General features: G+C 40.6%; 1 protein-coding gene across 1 annotated transcript in view; it reads right to left on the bottom strand.

Annotated features, from left to right (window-relative positions):
- Positions 1–15904, bottom strand: part of LOC128659899 (zinc finger protein 585A-like) — a 491003-nt gene that overhangs the window by 413897 nt on the left and 61202 nt on the right. The gene's annotated exons all lie outside the window — the stretch shown is intronic.

Below are 15904 nucleotides of genomic sequence, written 5' to 3'. Positions count from 1 at the left end.
CAGTGGGGTTATACCCCACAAGTTCCTAGATGCTTAAAACCCACCACTGCTCCATTGAAGAGACTGATATGGACTACGGCTAAACCCCAGCCAATATCAGAACTGCCTGTTCTGCTTTGAAAATAACAAACTTGATTGAAGAATCTTCCTTCAGACACCAAACTTTACCACCTATTTGAAACTATTACAGGCAAAGAGAATGACTGGGGATTGTGGGTAGGGGAGTGGTTTTTAACAGTTTTGCTGTGGTGCTCTTTGCCTCCTCCTGCTGGTCAGGAGAGATATTCCTAACAGTAATTATGATGATCTGTGGACTCACTGTGTCATTAGAAAGAAATGAAACCATATCCACCAATATTCATGGGTGCTGTCAGTCTCAACAAAGCAGGGTCCCAATTCGAGTGTTGGACTATTAGTCAAATATAAAGTCCAAAATGACCAGGTTGTCAAGTTCAATATGTAGGGAATAAAATAGATGGCTGCTCTCCTCCTCACAGACTTGTCCAGGTACAGCTATAGCACAGAGAACAGAGGGGCACCTCATGTGTATATCAGCATGTCAGAGTAGACAAACACAGGAAAATAAAGCCAAATGGGTACTCACACTTAGCACAAGTACACTTATGTACTGGTAGCAACAGGCTAGTAACTTGGGATGTACCAGCAAACCCTCTCCAGTCAAAGTGGAACCAATGCAGGTATATCTTGACCACTCTATGAGTGGTAAATTCCAAATAGCAAAATGTCAGGTATAGTAGCTGTGCTACTCAAATAGGTGCTGAACCAAAGCTTGTGTTAAAAGAAGTTGTTTATTAAAAACAATTTAAAATGTGTAACAAGCAATGGTTACAAAGAATAAAATGCAACGCGTTTCTCAGCCTTAGCATTGGCTGTTTCATCAGGCATATAGCACCTACTAACTGACATACTATTTAAACTAATTCTAACCAATCACAGACAAGTACAAACCCCTTTTGGGGCGTGTAATCATTAATTGATTAATAAGTAACTAACAACACCAAACCTGTAGTTAGGGTAGAGATACATACAATGTTATACAATATGAAAAAAGAAATAATAATAAAAAAAATTGATTGCAATCACAGTAAAACCTAGTATATGTACATATATATTACAAACTATATAGGTGATGCAGATACAGTATCTATATGCATCGTTTAACATATGGGCCTTAACAACATAAATTACTTAATACCATAATATTATTAACTCGAAATATAATCTTAAAGAACTGGAAAGCAACCCAAGCCCTTAAAGTTTGCTGCCCTTAAAAAAAAACTAACCACACAATGAATGGTGGAACAATATGCGCTGCAAAACTCTAGTGATTTACAGTTAAAAGTTTTTTTTAATAAATGGTTACCGGTTATTCAGTCAATAAAGAAAGCGTGGTTGCGCCTGTAACTATTAACCTTTAAATGGGTAAAATAGAAAAGTCTAAAAGTGGACTGTACAGTTCTAAACTATATTCAAACCATAATATGTAATAATATGAATAAATGTATATTAAAACTTCATATTTGTATAGTCATTTATGAAGTTTTAATATACATTTATTCATATTATTACATATTATGGTTTGAATATAGTTTAGAACTGTACAGACCACTTTTAGACTTTTCTATTTTACCCATTTAAAGGTTAATAGTTACAGGCGCAACCACGCTTTCTTTATTGTCTCCATAATCTATCTATTACCAATTTCTCTAGGTTTTTTGGTTTAGTTTGGTTGCCTAGTGAAGTTACAGAGACATTAATAATCATATCTTCCATTTGCCTCTACCGGTTATTCAGTCCCTACCTCCAAATGTGCAAAAACAATTAGTTAAACCTACCAGTCACACAGCCTTCGTTTTACAGAATATCCATGCTGGACACTTTCCGCAACACTGGATAGATTAGAGAAGGATGGGATGATGCAAGGAGGGAGGGGGTTGAAGGAACTCTCACTATTATTATTATTTCTCTCCATTTTTTTTCTTCTATCTGTTTTTATTGGGTGTTGATTTTATATATGTACTTGAGATCCATATAATGAAAATGTATTTGTCTCCTTTTTTGTAAGAGGGAAGGTTATTCATATAAATGATAAGCTACTCTATTCCTTCCGTGTTTATTAATAACAATCATTGTTATAAGACTAAGGGAACGTATTAAGCATCAATTATTGTTTCTTTTTCTTTCTCTTTCTGTCCTTGGTTGGTCACAAATTTATTGTAAGCTTATTGATATATAACTTTTGTTCTTTATTTTTCTTTGTTCCTGGTTTGTACTGTGAGAAAAAGTATGTACGTTACTGCTTTATTTGATTAATATTGTATACTTCCCTTGAATATCACAATAAAAAGATATTTTAAAAAAAAAACATTCACTAGCAAAGGGATCTGCACAGTGTGTATTAACCCTTCACTAGCACAGAGAGCTGCACAGTGTGTATTAACCCTTCACTAGCACAGAGCGCTGCACAGTATGTATTAACCCTTCACTAACACAGAGAGCATCACAGTGTGCATTAACCATTCACTAGCACAGAGAGCAGCACAGTGTGCATTAACCATTCACTAGCACAGAGAGCAGCACAGTGTGTATTAACCCTTCACTAGCATAGAGAACAGCACAGTGTGTATTAACCCTTCACTAGCACAGAGAGCAGCACAGTGTCTATTAACCCTTCACTAGCAGAAAGCTACACAGTGTATTAACCCTACACTAGCACAGAGAGCTACACAGTGTATTAACCCTTCACTAGCACAGAGAGCTGCACAGTGTGTATTAACCCTTCACTAGCACAGAGAGCAGCACAGTGTGTATTAACCCTTCACTTGCACAGATAGCTGAACAGTGTGCATTAACCCTTCACTGGCACAGAGCAGCACATTGTGTATTAACCCCTCACTAGCACATAGAGCTGCACAGTGTGTATTAACCCTTCACTAGCACAGAGCTGCACAGTGTGTATTAACCTACACTAGCACAGAGAGCTACACAGTGTGTATTAACCCTTCACTAGCACAGAGAGCAGCACAGTGTGTATTAACCCTTCACTAACACAGAGAGCTGCACAGTGTGTATTAACCCTTCACTAACACAGAGAGCTGCACAGTGTGTATAAACCCTTCACTAGCACAGAGAGCTGCACAGTGTGTATTAACCCTTCACTAACACAGAGAGCTGCACAGTGTGTATAAACCCTTCACTGGCACAGAGAGCAGCACAGTGTGTATTAACCCTTCACTTGCACAGATAGCTGAACAGTGTGCATTAACCCTTCACTGGCACAGAGCAGCACATTGTGTATTAACCCCTCACTAGCACATAGAGCTGCACAGTGTGTATTAACCCTTCACTAGCACAGAGCTGCACAGTGTGTATTAACCTACACTAGCACAGAGAGCTACACAGTGTGTATTAACCCTTCACTAGCACAGAAAGCAGCAGTGTGTATTAACCCTTCACTAGCACAGAGAGCTGCACGGTGTGTATTAACCCTTCACTAGCACAGAGCTGCACAGTGTGTATTAACCCTTCACTAGCACAGAAAGCAGCACAGTTTTTATTAAACTACTTAACTAGCACAGAGAGCTGCACAGTGTGTATTAACCCTTCACTTGCACAGATAGCTGAACAGTGTGCATTAACCCTTCACTGGCACAGAGAGCAGCACAGTGTGTATTAACCCTTCACTAGCACAGAGAGCTGCACAGTGTGTATTAACCCTACACTAGCACAGAGAGCTGCACAGTGTGTATTAACCCTTCACTAGCACAGAGCTGCACAGTGTGTATTAACCCTACACTAGCACAGAGCGCTGCACAGTGTGTATTAACCCTTCACTAGCACAGAGAGCTGCACAGTGTGTATTTAACCCTTCACTAGCACAGAGAGCTGCACAGTGTGTATTAACCCTTCACTAGCACAGAGAGCAGCACAGTGTGTATTAACCATTCACTAGCACAGAGAGCAGCACAGTGTGTATTAACCCTTCACTAGCACAGAGAGCAGCACAGTGTGTATTAACCCTTCACTAGCACAGAGAGCAGCACAGTGTGTATTAACCCTTCACTAGCACAGAGAGCAGCACAGTGTGTATTTACCCTTCACTAGCACAGAGAGCAGCACAGTGTGTATAAACCCTTCACTAACAAAGAGCGCTGCACAGTGTGTATTAACCCTTCACTAGCACAGAGCTGCACAGTGTATATTAACCCTTCACTAGCACAGAGAGTTACACAGTGTGTATTAACCCTTCACTAGTACAGAGAGCAGCACAGTATGTATTAACCCTTCACTAGCACAGAGAGCAGCACAGTGTGTATTAACCCTTCACTAGCACAGAGAGCTGCACGGTGTGTATTAACCCTTCACTAACAAGGAGATCTGCATAATGTGTCTTAACCCTTCACTAGCACATAGAGCAGCACAGTTTTTATTAAACTTCTTCCCTAGCACAGAGAGCTGCACAGTGTGTATTAACCCCTTCACTAGCACCAAAATCTATAGTGGGTATTAACCCTTCACTAGCACACTGTGTAATAACCCTTCACCAACACAAATCGTTCAACAGCACTTATTATCCCATTACCTGGCACAAGCAGATGAGTAACATGCATTAATAGAACAACATTTATAACAATTATAAACGTTTTAAGCAGACTAAAAAGTGACTAAAACGTTTTATCACACAATACACACAGCCTGACTCACTCACCCCAAAGTAGTCTAGCTGCAGACAGCTCCACTCTAGACAGGAAACATGTGACCTGACCACCACTGACTCTAGAAAGGAAACATGTGACCTCCACTCAAAGCTTTTTTTTTTTTTTTTAATCAACTTTAATGTAACAAACAACCTATAGATTAGACAATCATTCTGAAAACGAAACATGTTGTAGCTTTCTATGTTCATTCACAGTGGTTTATGCTGATTGTCATTTATAAGGTAACCACAGTGACTGTCAATTATAAAGTAATAACTGTGACTGTCATTTATAAGGTAATCACAGTGACTGTCAATTATAAAGTAATAACTGTGAGTGTCATTTATAAGGTAATCACAGTGACTGTCAATTATAAGGAAACCACTGTGACTGTCATTTATAAGTAGGCTTACCAGAAGTCCCACTTTTACTGGGATTGTCCCGGTTTGGAGGAGCTGTCCCAGTGTCCCACCCAGTTGTTCATTCTGTCCCAGTAGGGTTGCCACCTCCAGGTTTCAAATCATGTGTCCGGGTCTCAGACCATCTGAAACCCAGACACATTATTCAAAATGACGGGACTGTGGCTCTCCAGCATAGTTGGATGCTGGTACTTTGTTACATACAGCCCTGCTTAGCTTAACGTTCGTGTCCTTCAAAGTTTACATTTAGTAATACAGGCTGAGTGAGCAGCATAGGGTTTTTTTTTAATTTTGTAGTACCACTTGGTTTATTTTTCTAAAAATTTAACAACCCCCCCGACCCCTGGTGACATTGCCGGTAATACACCTTTAGGGGAATCATATGGGTATGACTAGGAAGTACAGACAAGCAGGATTTTTGGCCTGGATCTTGCTTTACTTCATGCAGGATAGCATTTTGGCTGTAATCTTCCTGCATTATGGTATAGAGTAGCCTCTTAAACAGCTTTAGCAGGTACGTGTTTCTTTTTTACTTTCATTCAATGTTGTATTTATGCCTTATCAGTATTTGGCTCTGTTCCTTAATTAGACACATAAAACACATATTACACTGCAGATATTAAATTGTGAAATTGATAATTATGAAAGTGATAATTATGCTTGATGTTTGGCATTATTTAGAATCTGAGATTTATATTAATGATTTATTTGCGATGACAACGTAATGGTGCCTTTTTCACTAGGGGGTGGTGTTATGGTCTATTTAAACTGTGTGATTCACTTGTTTGACTGAGGAAGGGTAGAGTATCCACAAAACAGTACACACATAAAAGCTACTACTTTAAAAGGACCGGTAATTGCCACGCCCCCTTGACCACACCCCCACTAGCACCGCACCAGGTGGTCCCAGTTTAACCTCTAAAAATTATGGTAAGCCTATTTATAAGGTAATCACAGTGACTGTCATTTATAAGGAAACCACTGTGACTGTCATTTATAAGGTAATCACTGTGACTGTCATTTATAAAGTAATAACTGTGACTGTCATTTATAAGGTAATCACAGTGACTGTCATTTATAAGGAAACCACTGTGACTGTCATTTATAAGGTAATCACAGTGACTGTCATTTATAAGGAAACCACTGTGACTGTCATTTATAAGGTAATCACAATGACTGTCATTTATAAGGAAGCCACTGTGACTGTCATTTATAAGGTAACTATTGTGACTGTCATTTATAAGGTAACCACTGTTACTGTCATTTATAAAATAACTACTGTGACTGTCATTTAAAAGGTAATCACTGTGACTGTCATTTATAAGGTAACCACTGTGACTGTCATTTATAAGGTAATCACAGTGACTGTCATTTATAAGGTAATCACAGTGACTGTCATTTATAAAGTAACCACTGTGACTGTCATTTATAAGGTAATCACAGTGACTGTCATTTATAAGGTAACCACTGTGACTGTCACTTATAAGGTAACTACTGTGACTGTCATTTATAAGGTAACCACTGTGATTGTCATTTATAAGGTAATCACAGTGACTGTCATTTATAAGGTAACTACTGTGACTGTTATTTATAAGGTAACTACTGTGACTGTCATTTATAAAGTTAACTACTGTGATTGTCATTTATAAGGTAACCACAGTGACTGTCATTTATAAAGGTAACCACTGTGAGTGTCATTTATAAGGTAATCACTGATTGTAATTTATAAGGTAACCACTGTGACTGCCATTTATAAGGTAACCACTGTGAGTGTCATTTATAAGGTAATCATTGATTGTCATTTATAAAGTAACCACTGTGACTGTCATTTATAAGATAACCACTGTGACTCATTTATAAAGCAACCACTGTGATTGTCATTTATAAAGTAACCACTGTGACTGTCATTTATAAAGTAACCAGTAATTATTCAAAAACGCCTTCCCCACACTTCCACGGTATCCTGCCCTGACCTTGCTACAAACCACTATAACAATACTCTTTCCTCTGCACTCGACACCCTTGCTCCTCCACAAATACGCAAAACCCCACATCGTCAGCTCCAGCCCTGGCACTCTCAGCAAACATGCTATCTACAAAAATGCTCCCGTGCTGCTGAACATGCCTGGAGGAAATCCCGCTCTGAACACGATTTCCTACACTATAAGTTCATTCTTTATTCTTACTCCTCTGCCCTTCACTTAGCCAAGCAAAACTACTTCTCTTCTCTCATATCTTCTCACTCCTCAAACCCTAAACGTCTCTTCTCCACTTTCAACACTCTCCTCTATCCACTTGCACCACCCCCCTCATCTGACTTTAATGCTTAAGACTTGGTAGATTACTTTTTCAACAAAACACTTACCATCAGAAGCAACATCCCACCACAAGACTGCAACCTTTCATCTGCGCCCCCGGTCACCCCCTCCAACACTCTTAGTACCTTCCCCCCAACCACTGAGAATGAATTGAGTTCCCTAATATCTTCCTCACACCTCACTACATGCCGCCTTGACCCTATCCCTTCACATCTAATACCCTCTCTGTCCTCTACCCTCACCCCACCTCTTACTCACATATTCAACCGATCCCTTGCTACTGGTTCATTTCCATCATCCTTCAAACATGCAAAGGTCACCCCCATCCTCAAAAAACCCTCCCTCAACCCCAATTCTCCTGCAAACTACCGCCCCATATCACTACTTCCGCTAGCTTCTAAAGTCCTGGAAAAACTAGTTTTCGATTGCCTAACACACTTCCTATCCTCCAACTCACTGCTTGACCCCCTGCAATCTGGCTTCCGTCCCCAACACTCAACTGAGACTGCCCTCACCAAGGTTACTAATGATCTCCTTTCTGCTAAAAACAATGGCCACTATTCTATACTTATCTTACTTGACCTGTCTGCTGCCTTTGACACTTGGGCTTTGTGACATTGCCCTCTCCTGGATCCACTCTTATCTCTCTAATAGGTCCTTTTCTGTCTCATTTGCTGGTGACTCATCCTCTCCACTGCCTCTGTCTGTTGGAGTACCTCAAGGCTCTGTTCTAGGCCCTCTACTCTTCTCTATTTATACTTCCTCACTGGGTAAACTTATTAGTAGCTATGGCTTCAACTATCACCTCTATGCTGATGATACCCAGATCTACCTATCCACCCCTGCACTCTCTCAGTCTGTTCTTTCCCACATCAGCAGCTGCTTATCTGGCATTTCTTCCTGGATGGCCTCTCACCACCTAAAAATCAACATGTCCAAGACTGAGCTTCTTCTAATCCCCCCAACTAATTCTACTCCAGTTTCTAACTTTGCTATCACTGTTGGTGATACCACTATCTCCCCATCACGCCAAGTCCGCTGCCTTGGAGTTACACTCGACTCCAATCTGTCCTTCATACCCCACATCCAATCGCTCTCTTCATCCTGTTGCAACCACCTACGCAATATCTCCAAAATTCATCCTTTTCTGAGTGCTGAAACTACTAAACAGCTATTCCATTCCCTAGTAATTTCCCGGCTTGACTACTGTAACAACCTACTAACTGGCCTTCCTCTCTCCCGCCTCTCCCCCCTTCAATCCATCCTAAATGCCTCTGCTAGGCTAATCCACCTCTCCCGACGCTCTGTATCTGCCGCACCCCTCTGTGAGTCCCTTCACTGGCTCCCCATTCACAGCAGAAATAAATTCAAAATTCTCACTCTGACCTACAAAGCCCTTACCAATGCAGCCCCCCATACCTGTCCTCACTCATCAACAAATATACTCCAGCCCTTCCCCTAAGATCCAACAACGATCTACTCCTTGCCTCTTCTACCATCACCTCCTCTCATGCTAGACTACAGGACTTCTCTCGTGCGGCACCAACCCTCTGGAACGCACTTCCTCGTGCTGTCAGACTTTCCCCCAACCTCTCCTCATTTAAACGCTCTCTAAAGACTTCTTGTTCAGGGAAGCCTATAACCAAATCAGTAACTAATGAATTCCACTTGCCTAATAGTTGCCCTCATCTAACTTCACACTAACATCATTCCCACCTTTGCAGTCCCCACCTCCTGTTTCTCACCCTCCTACCCATTTAGATTGTAAGTTCCCACGGGAACAGGGCTCCCAATTCCTCCTGTATTTGTTTGTTACATTTTGTCTGGTGTCTCATATTGTACTGTCCTTTTATCTTTGTTACCTATGCACAGCGCTGCGGAATCTGTTGGCGCTTTATAAATAAAGAATAATAAAATAATAACCACTGTGACTGTCATTTATAAGGTAACCACTGTGAATGTCATTTATAAAGTAACCACTGTGAGTGTTATTTATAAAGTAACCACTGTGAATGTTATTTATAAAGTAACCACTGTGAATGTTATTTATAAAGTAACCACTGTGAGTGTTATTTATAAGGTAACCACTGTGAATGAACATTAAGAACAAGAAAGCTGCAAAATGTACAAGGCTGAAGTTGTCTTCTTAATCAGTCATCTACTTATTCTGCAACTGATTACAATTTGCAAAATAAAGATATCTAGGATTATTTATATTTTAAATAAAATAATACACTTTCCAAAAAACTAAACAAACTTACATTTTAATATATATATATATATATATATATATATATATATATATATATATATATATATCTCAATAATTAGATGGCAAACGGCATAATTTTGATTCTAATGTTTCTAATAAGTAAATGATAGTATAAAAGAGTTCAAATCCTTTGCGCCACTCATTTATGTGTGGAATATACAAGGCGTGAGCCTCTTCATGGGACAGACACGTTATCAGCCTTGTCCAACGCTCTTTATGGCAAACAAATTGGTGCCAACCTTGCCACTATATTTTACCTTTCCTAAATAAGTCATTGGTATTTAAAAAAGGATAGAATCCTTTGCGCCACTCATTTATGTGTGTGTATATATACACAAGGCGTGACCCATCATAGGACAGACATGTTATCAGCCTGACCCAGCGCCCTTTATTGCAAACAAATTTGTGCCAACCTTGTCACTTCATATATTTTACCTCTTCTGAATAAGTAATTGGAATTTTAAAAGGGTTAAAATTATTTGTGTCACTCATTTCTGTGTAGATATATACAGGGCTTTAACCCCATTTATAGAATAGACATATGTTCAGCCTGGCCCAATGCTTTTTAAGGAAAACAATCTGATGCCATCCTTGACACTTCATACATTTTACCTTTTCTGAATAAGTAACAGGTATTTTAATAGGGTTAAAATCATTTGGGCCACTAATTTTTGTGTAGATACATACACGGCGTGAAGCGTGAAGCTGGCGTGAAGGTTTAGCAACAGTGGGGAATGGGATCTTTGGAGACATACTGGGAATATTTGGATATGTAAAACCAGTACGTATTGTATTAATAGCCATATTGTGTATCATTTTATTTAGAATTTTGTCATTTCTTCCTAGGAGAAAATCTAAGTAAAGAAAATAAGCAATTATTTGTCAACCTGTTTTCTTTTGAATGTAATACCAGAAAAGAAACGGCAAGCTTATTATCATGTTATGCTATAATTCATATATGCTATATGTATATATCTTGTTAAGCTATAATTTATATGCCAATAACATCTGTAGAAGTAAAGATTTATTATTTTTATTATAAATGTATTTTTATTGTAAATGTAACCAGTATAAACGTATTGGTTAGAAACATTAATAATCCTTCTTTATTTTCATGAAGAAAACCTGTGGATTACAATTTATTATCAACCTTTTTATTTTTAAGTTTTTTTGCAAGCTTTTTAACTAAAAAGCTACTTGACTTAAAAAAACCATAATTTATGCTTACCTGATAAATGTATTTCTCTTGTGATGTATCGAGTCCACGGATTCATCCTTACTTGTGGGATATTCTCCTTCCCAACAGGAAGTGGCAAAGAGAGCACCCACAGCAGAGCTGTCTATATAGCTCCCCCCTTAGCTCCACCCAGTCACAAAAGGCTAGGAAGAAAAAGGAGAAACTATAGGGTGCAGTGGTAACTGAAAGTTTTAAAATAAAAATATATATGCCTGTCTTAAAAAACAGGGCGGGCCGTGGACTCGATACATCACAAGAGAAAAATTTTTATCAGGTAAGCATAACTTATGTTTTCTCTTGTAAGATGTATCGAGTCCACGGATTCATCCTTACTTGTGGGATACCAATATCAAAGCTTTAGGACACGGATGAAGGGAGGGACAAGACAGGGAGCTTAAATGGAAGGCACCATTGTTTGTAGAACCTTTCTCCCAAAAATAGCCTCCGAAGAAGCAAAAGTATCGAATTTGTAAAATTTGGAAAAAGTATGAAGCAAAGACCAAGTCGCCGCCTTAAAAATCTGTTCAACAGAAGCCTCATTCTTAAAAGCCCATGTGGAAGCCACAGCTCTAGTAGAATGAGCAGTAATTCTTTCAGGAGGCTGCTGTCCAGCAGTCTCATAGGCCAAACGGATGATGCTTTTCAGCCAAAAGGATAGAGAGGTAGCCGTAGCCCTTTGACCTCTCCGTTTACCAGAATAAACAACAAACAATGAAGATGTTTGACGGAAATCTTTAGTTGCTTGTAAGTAGAACTTTAAATCACGAACCACATCAATTTGTGTAACAGACGTTCCTTCTTTGATGAAGGATTAGGACACAGACAAGGAACAACAATCTCTTGATTGATATTCTTATTAGAAACAACCTTAGGAAGAAACCCAGGTTTGTTACGCAAAACCACCTTATCTGCATGGAAAACAAGGTAAGAGGAATCACAGTGTAAAGCAGATAGCTCAGAAACTCTTCGAGCCGAAGAGATAGCTACTAAAAACAAAACTTTTCAAGATAGAAGCTTAATATCTATAGAATGCATAGATTCAAACGGGACCCCTTGAAGAACTTTAAGAACTAAGTTTAGGCTCCATGGCGGAGCAACAGGTTTAAATACAGGCTTGATTCTGACCAAAGCCTGACTAAATGCTTGAACGTCTGGGACATCGGCCAGACGTTTGTGTAGTAGAATAGGCAAAGCAGATATTTGTCCTTTTAGGGAACTAGCAGATAATCCCTTCTCCAAACCTTCTTGGAGAAAAGACAATATTCTAGGAATCCTAATCTTACTCCACGAGTAACCTTTGGATTCACACCAATAAAGATATTTGCGCCAAATCTTATGATAGATCTTCCTGGTGACAGGCTTTCTAGCCTGAATCAGGGTATCAATGACCGACTCAGAGAAGCCACGCTTTGATAGAATCAGGCATTAAATCTCCAAGCAGTCAGACGCAGAGAAATTAGATTTGGATGCGTTAACAGACTTTGAATTAGAAGGTCCCGCCTCATTGGCAGAGTCCACGGTGGAACCGAGGACATGTCCACTAGGTCTGCATACCAAATCCTGCGTGGCCACGCAGGTGCTATCAGAATTACCGAAGCTCTCTCCTGCTTAATTCTGGCAACCAGACGTGGGAGGAGAGGAAATGGTGAAAATACATAGGCCAGATTGAAGGACCAAGGCACTGCTAGAGCATCTATCAGTACCGCCTTTGGATCCCGGGACCTGGACCCGTAACGAGGAAGTTAGGCATTCTGACGAGACACCATCAGATCCAATTCTGGTGTCCCCATAGCTGAATCAGCTGGGCAAATACCTCCAGATGGAGTTCCCACTCCCCTGGATGAAAAGTCTGATGACTTAGAAAACCCGCCTCCCAGTTCTCTACCCCTGGGATGTAGATTGCTGAGAGATGGCAAGAGTGATCCTCTGCCCATCGGATTATTTTGGTTACCTCCATCATCGCTAGAGGACTCCTTGTTCCTCCTTGATGATTGATATAAGCTACAGTCGTGATGTTGTCCGACTGAAATCTGATGAATTTGGCCGCAGCAAGCTGAGGCCCCGCCTGAAGCGCATTGAATATCGCTCTCAGTTCTAGAATGTATATCAGGAGGAGAGCTTCCTCCTGAGACCATAAGCCCAGTGCTTTCAGGGAGTTCCAGACTGCACCCCAGCCTAGCAGGCTGGCATCTGTCATTACAATGAGCCACTCTGGCCTGCGGAAACACATTCCCTGAGACAGATGGTCCTGAGACAACCACCAGAGAAGAGAGTCTCTGGTCCCCTGGTCCAGATGCAGTTGAGGAGATAAATCTGCATAATCCCCATTCCACTGTTTGAGCATGCATAGTTGCAGTGGTCTGAGGTGTAGGCGGGCAAAAGGAACTATGTCCATTGCCGCTACCATGAGTCCGATTACCTCCATACACTGAGCCACTGATGGCCGAGGAATGGAATGAAGAGTTCGGCAAGTGGTTAAGAGTTTTAATTTTCTGACCTCCGTCAGAAATATTTTAATTTCTACTGAGTCTATCGGAGTCCCTAGGAAGGAAACTCTTGTAAGAGGGAAGAGAGAACCCTTTTTTATGTTCACCTTCCACCCGTGAGCTCTCAGAAAAGCCAACGCGATGTCCGTGTGAGACTTGGCTAGCTGGAAAGTCGACGCCTGAATTAGGATGTCGTCTAGATAAGGCGCCACTGCTATGCCCCATGGTCGCAGAACCGCCAGAAGGGACCCTAGCACTTTTGTGAAAATTCTGGGAGCCGTGGCCAACCCGAAGGGAAGGGCCACAAACTGGTAATGCCTGTTTAGAAAGGCGGATCTGAGAAATTGATGATGATCTCTGTGAATAGGGATGTGTAGATACGCATCCTTTAAGTCCACGGTAGTCATATATTGACCCTCCTGGATCAGAGGTAGAATAGTCCGAATAGTCTCCATCTTGAATGATGGAACCTTGAGGAACATGTTTATAATTTTGAGATCCAAGATTGGTCTGAAAGTTCCCTCTTTTTTGGGAACCACAAACAGGTTTGAATAAAACCCTAGCCCCTGTTCCTCTATTGGGACTGGGCAGATCACACCCATGGTATGTAGGTCTTCTACACTGCGTGGTTTACAGACAATCGAGAAATGTGAAATCTCCCCCTTGGAAGGGAGTCTTTGAATTCCAAAAGATACCCCTGGGACACAATTTCTAAAGCCCAGGGATCGTGAACATCTCTCGCCTGAGCGAAGAGAGAGAGTCTGCCCCCCTACTACACATGCTGTTTTAGAAGCAGCTGCAGGCTTCTTGGCCTGTTTACCCTTGTTCCAAGCCTGGTTAGGTCTCCAGACTGACTTGGATTGGGCAAAAATCCCCTCTTGCTTTGCAGTAGAGGAAGCTGAAGCGGGACCACTCTTAAAGTTCCGAATCAAACAAAAATTATTCTGTTTGGTCCTCATCTTACTTGATCTATCCTGAGGGAGGGCATGACCTTTCCCACCAGTGATGTCTGAAATAATCTCTTTCAGTTCAGGCCCGAATAGGGTCTTACCTTTGAAAGGAATGTTCAAAAGTTTAGATTTAGATGACACATCAGCAGACCAGGACTTAAGCCATAACGCCATGCGTGCTAAAACCTGAATTCTTTGCCGCTAATTTAGCCAGTTGAAATGCGGCATCTGTGATAAAAGAATTAGTCAACTTAAGGGCCTTAATTCTGTCCATAATCTCCTCTAATGGAGTCTCCACTTGAAGAGCCTCCTCTAGAGCCTAAAACCAGAAAGCAGCTGCAGTCATCACAGGAACAATGCACGCAATAGGTTGGAGAGAAAAACCTTGATGAACAAAAATTTTCTTCAAGAGACCCTCTAATTTTTTATCCATAGGATCTTTGAAAGCACAACTGTCTTCGATAGGTATAGTTGTACACTTAGACAGAGTAGAAATAGCTCCCTCCACCTTAGGAACTGTCTGCCATGAGTCCCTTATGGTGTCAGATATGGGAAACATTTTCTTAAAAACAGGAGGGGGATTGAACGGAATACCTGGTCTATCCCACTCCTTAGCAATAATATTCACAATCCTCTTAGGGACTGGAAAAACATCAGTGTAAACAGGAACCTCTAAGTATTTATCCATTTTACACAATTTCTCTGGGACCACTATAGGGTCACAATCATCTAGAGTTGCTAATACCTCCCTAAGGAATAAGCGGAGGTTTTCAAGCTTAAATTTAAAGGCCGTCATATCAGAATCTGTCTGAGGAAGCGTCTTTCCTGAATCAGAAATTTCTCCCTCAGATAACAAATCCCTCACCCCTTCAGAGCATTGTGAGGGCATATAAGATACGGCTACTAAAGCATGAGACGGCTCAGCATTTTTCCTTAACCCAGAGCTGTCCCGCTTTCCTTGTAAACCAGGCAGTTTGGATAAAACCTCTGTGAGGGTTGTATTCATAACTGTGGCCATGTCTTGTAAAGTAAATGAATTCGACGCACTAGAGGTACTTGGCGTCACTTGTGCGAGCGTTACTGGTTGTGACACTTGGGGAGAGCTAGAGGGCGAACCCTCATTTACTTCTGACTGAGAATCATCTATTGCTCTATTTTTAAGTGCTAATATATGTTCTTTATAATTTATAGACATATCAGTACAATTGGGACACATTCTAAGAGGGGGTTCCACAATGGCTTCCAAACATATTGAACAAGGATTTTCCTTGGTGTCAGACATGTTAAACAGGCTAGTAATGTAACAAGCAAGCTTGGAAAACACTGTAATCAAAGTAAATAACACTTAGAAATAAAACGGTACTGTGCCTTTAAGAGAAAAAAAGCTGCACAAGTTCTGCAAAACAGTGTAAAAAAGCAGTAAACTTAACGAAATTTTTACAGTAGTATCAACCTCCTTTACAGCCCTCACACAGCAGGAACCACTGGAGAAGCAGTTGGATGT

The sequence above is a fragment of the Bombina bombina genome, chromosome 5, assembly GCF_027579735.1.
Source record: "Bombina bombina isolate aBomBom1 chromosome 5, aBomBom1.pri, whole genome shotgun sequence".
In the NCBI taxonomy this organism is placed as follows: Eukaryota; Metazoa; Chordata; class Amphibia; order Anura; family Bombinatoridae; genus Bombina; species Bombina bombina.
Note: the sequence above shows the minus strand (reverse complement) of the source record. Positions and strands in the feature narration are given on the sequence as shown.